Genomic DNA, 12,652 nt, shown 5'->3' on the forward strand with positions numbered 1-12,652 from the left:
GCTGTTAGGTAGCATGGCAAAACTACATTAGAAGACATGTAAGAGGTCTTGAAGTCCTTCTCTCATAGGAGTTCATAGGCTTAAGTGACTTACTCAAGATCACAGTTAATTGTGTTGAAGCTGAGACTTGAAAACTGGCTTCTAACTCCTAGTCATTGCTTTTCCCAACACACTGTGATTTTGGCTTGGATAGCTTAAGGTCTATGTGCTGATTACTTCTACTATCCAATCATTTAAAAAAAAGGTAAAATATCAAGATTCAAAATTGAAATAATAATAAAAAAATGTATGAAACCTTCTGATTTAATCTCTCCTCAGCATACCCAAAATATATTCACAAAATGTTGGCACTTTTTACACATTTTTCCTTGGGATAGCCACTCTAGGCAACGGCCCAGAACTTGGCTGTCGTCAACACTGGAGAGAATCCAGCCCTTCCTGTCTCTTCTCCTATCCTGTTTTAATTACTTGAGTGGCACTTCTTCATCAGCTGAGTTTGTATATAAGGCTGAATACCTGGCCCAGTGCCAGGGCTACCTCTTGGACTAGGTAAAACCCTGGGTCTGAGTTTGGAGGCCAAGTGGTGAGTCCCTCTTGTCGTCTCAGCCTTTCCTAATGACAGTTTCAGGAGGAACAAAACTTTCCTCCCTTAATAAACCTACCTAGTTTCCAGAAATCAGCTTATCAAACTTGAAGCACACTAAGCTTGCTTTTTTGGGCAGATATCTCATTCATAGACTGTTCCTTTTCTTTATTCATATCTTAAAGGCAGTTTCTTTTTTTTCTTTTCTTTTTTTTTTTTTTTTGAGACAGATTTTCACTCTGTTGCCCAGGCTGGAGTGCAGTGGTGTGTTCTTGGCTCACTGCAACCTCCACCTCCCAGGTTCAAGTGATTCTGCTGCCTCAGCCTCCTGAGTAGCTGAGACCATGGGTGTGCACCATCATGCCCGGCTAATTTTTACACTCGGCATATTTTTGTATTTTTAGTAGAAATGGGGTTTCACCATATTGGCCAGGCTGGTCTTGAACTCCTGACCTCACAATCTGCTTGTTAAAGGCAGTTTCTTATTGATTTGCTGTTTGTTTTCATCAGAGTGACTAACATTTTTTTTTAATACAGCCATGAGTTCTGAAAATAATCACATATTGAAATCTTCAAATCATTTGGGCCTGTGAAATCAGGTCACCATTATGACAATGTACACATCACAGCACTTGACACATGAATCCCACTTTGCTGTTTTTTTGAGTCATTGTTAGAAGCCAGGATCGGGGAGGGGTAGATGACAGGGGGAGACGCTGTCAAGGTCAAATGATTTAGGCTGTGGATTGAGGAATGGAAGGGAGACTGGATGTCAGGTGGTTTGGGGAGATTAAAGGACTAGCCCCCAGAATGAGGCTCCCTAACTACGTAATTGCTGTGGAAAATGGTAAAATTTGGTAAAAATTTCATTCCCAGAGCTGCTGCTGGTGGGGCTGGTCTCTTGGGGTTTTAAATCCTGAGTCAACTTGTGTTCCCTCTCATTCATGATAGTGCCCTTGAGGGTATCATTTTATTTGGGAAGGTCTGAGGACCGCAGAGGAAAGCAGCTCTCCTGTTTGTCTTACCCTCCACGCAGATGAGACTTACAGGGAAGGCAGGTTTGCATTCAATACAAATAAGAACATTTTAACAATTAGTGAAGATCAGTCAGCTGAGGCGTACAATGAGCTCTCTGGCATTGGAAGTAAGAGGCTTAAAGACTATCTTTCAAGGATTCGGAAAGAGACATCCTGCTTGGGTAAGAAGTTGGATTACATAACTGAAGATTCATATAACCAAGAGGACTGGGAATCCCTGAATATCTTAACTCTTACCAACTCTGTGTTATAGCTTTAAGAATATTATTTAATTCCATCTCCTAATTGACTCATTAGTATCATGAAGGCCAATGGCAACTGCTTCCAGGACTGGGTTTTGGAGGCCTCAGGTAGGCTCCACAGATTAGAAACATACACAATTACAGCTTCACACTTTTGCTTAAGGCTGTGTTCCCTAGTCAAATGTAACCACTCTGGGAAAAGCAAACCACTAAGTGTTAACAGCCATCTAATATCCATACACTAAGGCATAATTACCGAGTTGTATGATTAAGAGAACAAGTTTTTTTATGTGATTTCCTGGGTTGGAATCCTTGTGTGAATTCTGGCAAATCTCAATCCTGGTCCTTAAAATATGCATAAGAATAATGCCTACCTTATAAGGCTCCTGTGAGAATCAAATGACGATTCATGTATTGTGCTTAGACTGGGGACTGGCAGAAAGCATGAGACAGTAAACATTAATTATTGTTTACTCCTTGATTTGAATGGTTCAATCCAACTCTTTCTTGAGAGTAAGTTTGGCTGTGTGTGGGTGAAGGAGGAGGGAGGATTTTTGCATTAGGGAGGGAGGTTATTTGAAGAGCTGGAGATGGGAACCAAGGGGAAAGAAGGCTGAAGAAAGCAGAAACAGAGAGCACTGGAGACAGAAGCACCTGCTCCGCAATTTCATCCAGCAAGGTCCAGCCCCAGCTAGTTTTCTGACTTTCCATTTTGATGAGGAAACCCCAGATAAAACGTTTTGAGAATTCAGTTGCCCATCATCTCTGCAGACTTAAAATGCATAGAAAACACACCAGTTTTTCAATCTTTAGGCTTTTCCCCTCCCAAGTTAAACAAGTCAGAGAGAATTAAAGTCTCTTAACAGAATGCATTCACCATAAAGGTTTAATCTACTTCCTGAAAAATTATCCATGGATTTTAATTAAGTTCTCCTAAATGCCAGTGAACCCAGAGGGTTCCAAACAAAGGAAGAGAAGCAGCCTGCCAGGCTGTGTTCTCCGGCGCCTTTCACCAGCTTCTCGGAGATAAGTTAAGGGGAGCAGTACGTACTTTTGTCTTTCTCATGACTAGGCCCAGCTTCATCACAACTTATGTTGTGGTATGAAGAAAGTCTTTGAAGACTCCTTTAGTAGTTGTTTTAACAACACAGGACACAGCCTTGCTTTTAGCGACTCCCCACTCCCAGCCCCACCTCACTCTCTGCTTATGTGCAGTTTAAAAATTAATTCAGAATACAGTGAGATCAGCAAAACAAGGGCATTAGATGGTGTCCCCCAGAAATGGACTTCTTGTACTCCAACAATGTTCTTAGAAACACATGTGAGTTTCTTTGCACTCAAATTAAGGAGGATTAAAGCAGCTAGACAGTTGTTGCTCAGTTCCTTTGGATCATGTGGCCAAAGCTGAAAAGCCTTAAGTTGCTGGCATGAGCCTAAGTCAGTTGCCTGATCTCCAAATTAATTTTTGAATTAAATGATTGTCCCCCCCCTCCCTTTTTTCTTCTAATTGAGACTTTCATTGAAAAATGCTTAGCAAACAGATGGAAAAACCCAGAACAAAAGGCCGTTGTGAAATAATAAAATAAAGGTCATTTGAAACAGTTTTAGGTTAGCACTAGAAGTATAATGAAGCCTTACATTTAATTATATTTTTTATTAACTATAAAAATATTTAAAAATAAATAATCAGCACTGTGGTTTGAAACTAAAGAATGGTTGGAAATAGCCTAGATCATTTAATAGTTCACTTTTGTGAGCTTCTCTTCTTCCTAGAGACTCAGAACAAAGGCTCTTTGGCAGAATACTTTCATGTTTAATTTTAGAATAACAACGACATTATCTTACAGATCTTAACGTTTTAACTATCTGAATACTTGTAAAATGTTTCAATATAGTAATATAAAAAGAGATATAATTTTAAAATTCAAAAATGAGAAAGATCTACAAACTTAACAACAGTAAGGACAGGCAAGTGTTAGAATAAAGGAGTGATATTCTAAAAGTAAAGGCTTATTTAAGACAAATAAGCAAATAAACAAAATGCTAACTTTCAGGATGCACAAAAGTCTCAATTATGCTAAAGGTTTAGATTCAAGATATCCAGGAAGAAGCTTCACACTGAAAAAACAATGCAATATTGGGTAGTTACACAGATTTCAAAATGTTAAAAAAGTCAACTTGATCAATAAAACAGCCCTGAAGCCCTTGATATTGGCTGACAGTGAGATGAAAATAGTTTGCCCAATCAAATTTACTTAGACCAGTCCCATTTCATCAGACCCATGATAAGACTTACTGCATGTGAAGTTTGGGGTTTTATGATTTTTGTCCTGCCAAGACCTCTTCATGAATTGAGAAGAGAGAAAGGAATATATGTGAATAAACATCATTTCTTCCTTAGGTGCTGGAAAGACTTTCTGTGGCTCAATAGACTGTAACAAAATTTTCAGAGCTCCTCAGATATGCTGGTTATACTAACGTAGGGTTAAGTTTTAGCAACTTTATTAATGGAGAGTCATGGGTTGGGGCAGGGGATGGACAAGTGGAATAGCAATTGAAAAATAGAGTTGTTACCTAGAATCTCCAGACATGGCTCTTTCAAGGTGCTTTAATGTCAGTTTTGAAAAGGTTGACTAAAGACTCCTTGGCGATTAACTTGTATGCAAATTCCAATAGAACCTTAATGATTCACTCTTTTTCTTGCCATATTGAAGTTCTCTCTTTACTGATCCAGTTGTAGGGATAATCATTTATAGGGCTCTGCCTTCATGACCTAATCACCCCTCAAGAGCCTCAGCTCCCAATATCATTACAATGGGGGTTAGGATCTCAACATATGAATTTTGGAGGGACACAAATATTCAGTCCATAACAACCACGACTGACCATGATAGAGGTAAAACAGAAAACAGGAGAGGAGCAAAAAGAGTAGAGATGAGAAATGTCTGCTGTTTAAAAGATAGAAGCAGAGGGAGTCTGCAAAGTATAGACCAAGGGTTGGCTTTTTCTGTAAAGGATCAGATAGTAGAGATTCTGGACCTTGTAGGCCATATGGTCTCTGTCACAATGATTCAACTCTGTTTTTACAGTGTGAAAACAGCCACAGACAATGTGGAAATGAGTATGTCTGTGTTCAATGAACTTTATCAATGATGAGCTAGATTTGGCCTATAGGCTGTAGTTTGCTAACCTGCGCATATCGAATATTAATTTGTGTAGATTTAAATAGGAAAGCAAAGAATCACTAAAACTTAGTTATTTTAGAGTAGTCTTATCTCTTCATTTAGTGGGCCTATCAGTCTGCTAGATTAAGTTAAATAGGGTCAATATTATGGATTTGGATTTCACCAGGACACCTAAGAAATTCTTTCCTTATTTTCTTACAAACAAGATGGAGAAATCATCTTGGATTCGAGAACAATCCATTAGTAACTGATTAAACAACCCTGCCCAAAAAGGGCTAGAGCGGTCCTGGGTGTGTGTGAACTCAAATCTGCTTCTTATCCTTCTGCTCTTCTGTTCTTTATCTCTGGGGTTGACCTGAACAGGCTGTGTTTCCCAAGCTCCTTCATCAGCGGCTTCCAGCTAAGTTAGATGAACAGGGGAAGGCTAGCATGGCTGCATCTCCTGCTTGGCTCTGACCTTTTCCTGATGGGTTCATCTGACATTGCTCCCTTGGTTATGCCAGCCTATGAGTGACAGTGGCTTCCCACTCTTGCTGCTTTCTGGGTTGCCTTATCATTCTCTGGTTGGCTTCTCAGATCTTCCGTTTTCTGTGAAACAGCTCCCCTGTATTAAATTCTCTCTGTTTTAAATGCTCAGGGTGGTTTCCGTTTTGCTGGTTGGACCTTGACTGACACAGGCACTAACATGAATGTCACTCCTGGAGGGAGGTTTAGACTCCACTGTTGCCAGGCTCTCTTGTCTGCTCTTACCATTTTTATCAATAACTTGGATGATGATGTAGCTGGGATGCTAATCACATTTGCAAATGGCCTGCAGCTCATTGGAAAAGCTATCTGCTGGATGGCAGAATCAGAATTTTAAAATATCTCAATGGGCCAAATCTAACAAGAAGGAATTTAATAAGAAAAATGTAAAGTCTCGTACTTGGGTCCAAAAAATAATAGCAAGTATAGGCTGGGAAAATTGTAACATAATAGCATGTGAATGTTTCAGGTATTCCTATTGACATCAAAATGAAGTAAAGGTTTACAATAAAATGAACAACAAAGGAAGCACTGGTTGCATTAATACTTTAGTGCAGATAAAAAGGGGGCCAACTGGAACTATTCTCTTCTTTCTTGGTCAGACCACTCTTGGAGTCTTATGTTTAGTTTGGGGCACACTTTGAAAGCAACATAGACAAAGTACTTTGGGACACAGGAGAACGTCAGAACAATAAGAGGAAGTAAGAGTTATTGAAGGAAACTAGAAAGAAGCAGTCAGGGAGATGAATGGGAATAAAATACTTCCGTGTCTAAAAGGGTTAAAAAGGTACCATATCAGCAGTGGTTCTATGGAATGAATACATTAGCTGATACTTCTGAAAAGGCAGAGGTTGCTTTTTCTCCCTCTGTAGCACACTCTACCATCTTACATATTCATATTAGACAAATTTTTCTTATGTCTATACCAAAATTATCTTGTGCTAGTGAAAGTCCTGATGCAGTCATTGTTGAAATGAAAGCTCAATTTTGCATTTAATCAATGGCTTAGGAATCTGAGACTTATTCTTATTCTAGATACTTACTCCTTTTGCAGCCCTGGAAAACTTTTTAACTGTGTCCATTTCCTCACCAAAAGAAACTGCTAAGCAGGCTCTGTTATATATTTAGCAAATACTGGACTTCCAGAGCTTAGTGAAGGTTTTTGGTTTTCCTCCCTTTTCTGCTTCTTACTATTTACATGTTATGCAGAAATCAGGGGCACAAACAGCATGGGGTTTCTCTGCAGATGTGATGAGAAGAAATGAGTAAGAGAAAACTAGAATGAAATTAAGAATGATTGCCTTGATATTCCATGCAGGAGCTGACACCCAGCCTCGTTAGAGCTGCTGATATTGCTGTTTATCACGTATTTTCTTCTTTTGTTTCTTGGGTTGGGAGACTTTTATAGGCTGAATACTTAGTCTGCATTGTGCTCTAACAGAAACTTCAGGTTCTATTTTTGTGTAATTTTGAACATCAAGTTGTTGTTTCTTTCAACTCTGATTTTTAGCTGTGGGACACCTTTGATCTGATCTGCTTCCTGGGTAACCACTTCCTTCTCTTGCTTCTTTGGGAAGAAATTAAGAAATTGACTGACTCTTTTCTGTTCAGACAAAAATCAACCTACTGAACAAATAACCTAGAGTCAGGAGTCGTTGTTTCCTGATGTGGCCCAATAATGTTAAACTCGTTAACACACTGGATATTTCAGTGTGTTTAGCGTGGACCGATAAAAAAGAAATGTTGAATAATGTTTAACCTGATATTTTGTGCTATTTTGATGTATTTAGGAAAAACCATGGGTGTTGCTGGCTTTAACATACTTTTAATGTTTTGGGATACACTTTCTGTGTGATACGGTCATATACTTAACGCATTCTAAAATAATTCATGGAATTCTAGAATAAGAACACTAGGTTTTTAATAGTACATATATTACATTGTTAGTTTTAAAAATATTATAAGCAATGAGATCTTAGTGATTATTCAATTTCTGTTACAGGTAAGGTTAGGTAAAGCCCAGATAGGTTAAGTGAGTCCCCTATGATTTCCAGCTAGAGTTAGGCTTGGAACTCAAGAATCTTGGGTTCTTTCTCTTAGGTCTGCAAGTTTTCTGCTATACTATCTTTAGGAAACTCTGTTATCTCCTTACTCACAATTTCATGTGTAGATAAAATAAAATGAAAATCATGAATAGTACTATAATGACATAAAACAATACTTCTGTCAGCTCAGAATTGGGACTTGTCTACAATTCTGTTCTAGTGAACAGAAAATGGATATGAATTTGTAGACATCACTTGCTTCATTTGTGCTAAGATGCATCATTATGAAATTTTATTTTATATTTACTGAAAGCACTTCTTTAGACTTATAGTGACACCAATTTTTGTAATATCTTACACTTGTGTACAAATAAAAATAAAATGTAAGCAAAACTAATGGTCCTTCTAACACATCTTTACATGCAGTGTTCAATTCTGAATTATTTTTGGACTTGCAGTTGCTGTTACACATGTTTTTCCAACCAGCATTCTCATCAAGATTATCAGTGATGAAGTATTTCTGAAAAGAGTATTACAGTCTCTGGAGTTTTTTCCTAAGCCACTGACATCCATTCTGCAAGTTCTGAGGAACATGCTCAGGTAAAGACAATGTGTTCGGGTAGAGAACATGTTTGAGTAGTGTCTCAACTGCCATCTGGTGACAGCAAGTTTAAGATGTATTCTGATTGCAGAGATGCTAAATGCTGAAAAAATTAAAGAAAAGAAGAAAGGATGGAAGGAAGGAAAAAAGAAAAGAAAGAAGGAGAAATAGGAAGAAAAGAAGGAAGAAGTTCTAGAATGAATGAAATATGGCATGTCATTTGGCAATTTTAGAATTTCTTCCCCATTTAGCGTGAGAACATGTATGTATGTGTGTTTGGGACGTGCTGCCAGCCATCTTCCCCAGGCCCTTTAAGTAAGGACATTTGCAAAGCAGAGTGAATGCGGCTCACATATAGTTGAAGGTAAATCTGAGAGACAGAGAATTTAAATGACATTTGCTCCTGGATTTAGCTGTGCCTGAAGTTACTTAAATGAGAAGTGGGACTTCTCACTTAAGAGAGCAGATCAAATACCTTTTAAGGCTTACACTAGCTTGACTTGGTTCTCTTTCACTAGCACCCAACAAATGTTGACTAATAGATTGGGAAATCTGATGCATATTAAAGGAATATTCTATAGACGTCAACATTTACAGGAGAGTAAAAAGAAAGAAGATTTGTTTGGTTGCAATGTTAGATAATTGTCTCCATGAACAGGGACCAAGAAAAATATTCGGGAAACATCTTAGTCCTTTCTTGGACTGAGAAAGGCCTAAGACAAATGACAAAGTTTTTAAACAAAGTTGAAGTTTTGAAATGTAGTATGGAAAGTACATTCTGAAACCTAGCCTGTCTTTGCCAGTAGAGCTAAGCCAGTGCTCCTTCCTGGTGCAGACTGCTGGCGTGCTGGGGTGGGTCGTTGTGGCACTGTGCAACTCAGAATGAGCAGAGGCTTACCTTCTTCCACAGGAGGCTTCCACGGACGTTGCCACTTGCTGGGGATGACCGCCCAGTGGAAACCTATTTGTCATCCCTGGCTAACACATAGGAGGTAATGAAAAAGAAAAGAAAAAGAAAGGTAACACTTGGTTTCTCCCACTCCTTTCACTGTGCATGATGCCTGAGGAAAGATTAGAATCTATTCACTCCTTTTACCTTGCACAGAAATGTCTATGTCCTGCCCAGGGTTGTTTGGAAGGCATTCCTCTAAGGAAGGCTAGAGTTCGGCTGACAGTAATGTGTGTGTGTATGTGTGTATTCACCCAACAGCGATGGTAACTATATAATTTGTCGTTACAGTAGAAGACCACAGAGGGCCTGGAGAGAGGGAGGAATGGAGGGAGTGTCATTGGATCAAGATTTCTGAGCCGGTGAAAACAGGATCGAGGCAGTAGTAAGAGGCAAACAGAGTTGTGCGGAGGGGGTCAGGGCTTTGGGCTCTGACTTCTTTGTGACTTTCCTTTAAGGGCCAGAAGGATGGCTGGGCTGATTTTCTGGCTGAGATTGAACAGTACTGGGAAGGCTGGGGGAAGGAAAAGATGAGGAAGCACAATGTAGAAGCAGGTGATGTTCCTTCTTGAAGCCCTCACATCCGCACTGGGAGATCTCTTTATAACATTTCTAGGTATTCATCACCATAGGTGACCTTGGCTGTTAAGGTTGTTTCAAGTCCTACCTAGGCCTGCCCTTCTAGGTGAGGGTCTTGTTAAAAGCTTACCTCTCAGTTCTACCTCTCCTTTCATTCCTTCGACCAGTGTCATCTGCTGGGTGGCCAGAACGTTGGTCAAGTTCGTTTGTATACTAATCATTGCTCTTAACTTATGAACTTATAGCTCTCAAAATGATATTACGTGAAACATAAGATATTTGGTACTAAAACAATATGAGTATTGGAGACCTATCAACCTAGGTTCAAATCCTCATGCTCACTATATTGTTCTGGGAACACTATCTAACCTGTCAGATTCTGCATCTGTGTAATGGGAAAACTAACGTCTATTTTACACAAAATTGTGTATAAATGGCTTAGGCTAGTGGTTGGCTCCAAGTGGATGCTAAGTAATTATCTCTTGCTTTGTCTCTTTCAAATTCCTCAAAATCATAGATCATTATTCCCTATTTAATAATTAGTAGGCAGTTGTTCTCACTTGGCTGGAATTCATGTAAAGGAATGGGGTAAAGTAATTTTAAACATCAGCTTAATTTTTAAAATCAACTTCTTGGCAATTCTGCTTCAAATTACATTGTATTTGTTATTTGAAGTAAAACAAGAATTCATATTTAGACTTTTCACTCGTAGAACAAAAAATTAAATATTTTACCTGCTTGTAATAATGTTTAATGTTAAAACAGTGATTGACTATGTCCTAGCATTACAAAAGGGCCAGCTGGCTGCTCTGTAGCAAAAGCTACCACGAAAACGAGGACAGCAGCGGATTTCTATGGTTTTGTTCTTTACAGAATGGAGGTAGATCATGAATAGTGGTCATAGTGTAAGATTGTTAGAAAGTTAAAGATAAGAATAAAAAGGGATGTTAAGCCATTTATTCAAAAGTACAAAATCAAAATTCTTCAGGCACGTGCCAACATAGGCCTGTGGGGATCTGAATCTACAAGCCAAAGGCATCTCAGCAGAACTTGATTTTTTTGTTTGTGTTCTTTCTATAACGATTTCACATCAATAGGAAGGTAAGGTCGTTGTATTAATAAGAACAGGGCTAAATAATTTTCCCTAGAGAATTGTTCAGTTTACTTCTGGTTCATATCTGAGAGTTGAGAGAATCCAAGGAAAAGAAAGGAGCCAGAAAAGGTTCTAGGAGGACTTGAAGGGAGGAGGCTTTCCTCTTGCTTCTCGGCAGCAGCCCTCCCCAGATGAGGAGAAGAGAAAAGCCAATTCACTGATGAGGAAATGTTTAATGAACTTCTCAGAATACCCACCACTGCCTGAATTAACCAAATGTGCACCAAGCTGATAATAGACAAACAACCCGCTTCAGCTTTGAGAAGCCTGGTTCTTGCCCCCCTCATGTAAAACAATTTCTTTCTCCTTTAACACAGTTTCTTCCTGGAGACTGTTTTCAGTGGGAGATAATGCACAGAAGGTGTACAATACCACTGGCTGTCAAAGAAAAGAGGCTGGGGTCCCTTCTAGTGGGTGGTAGGTAAGAATTACTAATCCAATCTGCTTGAGTTAACTCAAAACAAGGATTAGTGTAAAGTTCCAGAATATGTTAATCTTCCTTTATAGAAGTAAACTTCGGCACTGCCACCAACCCCATGGTTTATAGTTCCTGGGAACAATGAGCCAATTAAACTTGAGAGGGAAAAAGAATCTTGCCCAAGTTTACTGATTGTTACCTAATACTTGGAGTTGCTTTGATTCTTGATTATTTGGCTTTGTGTCTAAGACACAGGAAATAAAACATCATTTATTATTCATTAGAATGTTCCTAAATACAGTATACCTCCTAATTAAACACATACTCTTGTGCGCTGGTATTTTTCTTCTCCTACCTTATTAAAGAGGCTGTTTAAAATGGCTTTTGTATATAGCTGATCTTGCTTTGCCAAATGTGTCCATCAATATTAATATACTTTTTTCAAAAACACATCTTTAGAGCTTACATGATTAATGAATGGAACAAATTGTTAGTTATTTGGATTTGACCCACTTGGTAGAGATTTTCAAATGGAAAAATAGGTTCTTTTTTTCAGGGTAAAAACATAGGAAAGACTAGCAAAATATCTCACCTTCTCCCTGTCAATTTGACACTCATTTTGGGAAATATTTTTGCATCTAAAATTGTTGACATTAACTTAATTTTAATTAAGCTCTTGATATCTGAAAAATTGAAGTTATTTGCTTTCATTTATTTATTTATTTGCTTTAGATAGGTAATGACTGGCTTACTGAAGTATTGGATCAGGAATAGAAGTTGCAGTATATCAATTACTTTGATCATTAGTGATCAGATAGTTATCTAAAAACTACTCAAAATAACTCAATAACAACAACCAACATAAGGTACAGGAACACCTTACATATTCCCCTATTTAAGCAATTTAAAATCAGTTTTAATGTTTAGTTTGTGCTGCTTAAAACTAATAGGGACATACTCATGTAACATTTCAAGATATCCTAAGTTAGCGTATATGTTAAAATACCTTCTATGGAGATTTTTTTTTTAAGAACTTGTTGGGAAACTCTAATTTTTCAATTAATGAACTTTTCAATGAGATCACTATATTTTGAAATTCTGTGTCTTTCAAAGAACATATTTTCATTATTAATTTAAATTTTTGGTGCCAGAATCATTTTTTAAAATAGTGTATTTAAGTTTATTTTTACTATTCAGATTTAACAACTTGATAACTTGAGCCAAATTTCATTTTCTCTTAGCAGGTTCTTTATCTTGTTTTATTGTTCAACAACAAATTAAAGAAAGGAAATGAACATTGGAAAAGTTACTAAAGTTCAAAACGTCGATTCTCTT

Source organism: Piliocolobus tephrosceles, chromosome 6 (assembly GCF_002776525.5).
Source record: "Piliocolobus tephrosceles isolate RC106 chromosome 6, ASM277652v3, whole genome shotgun sequence".
Lineage (NCBI taxonomy): Eukaryota > Metazoa > Chordata > Mammalia > Primates > Cercopithecidae > Piliocolobus > Piliocolobus tephrosceles.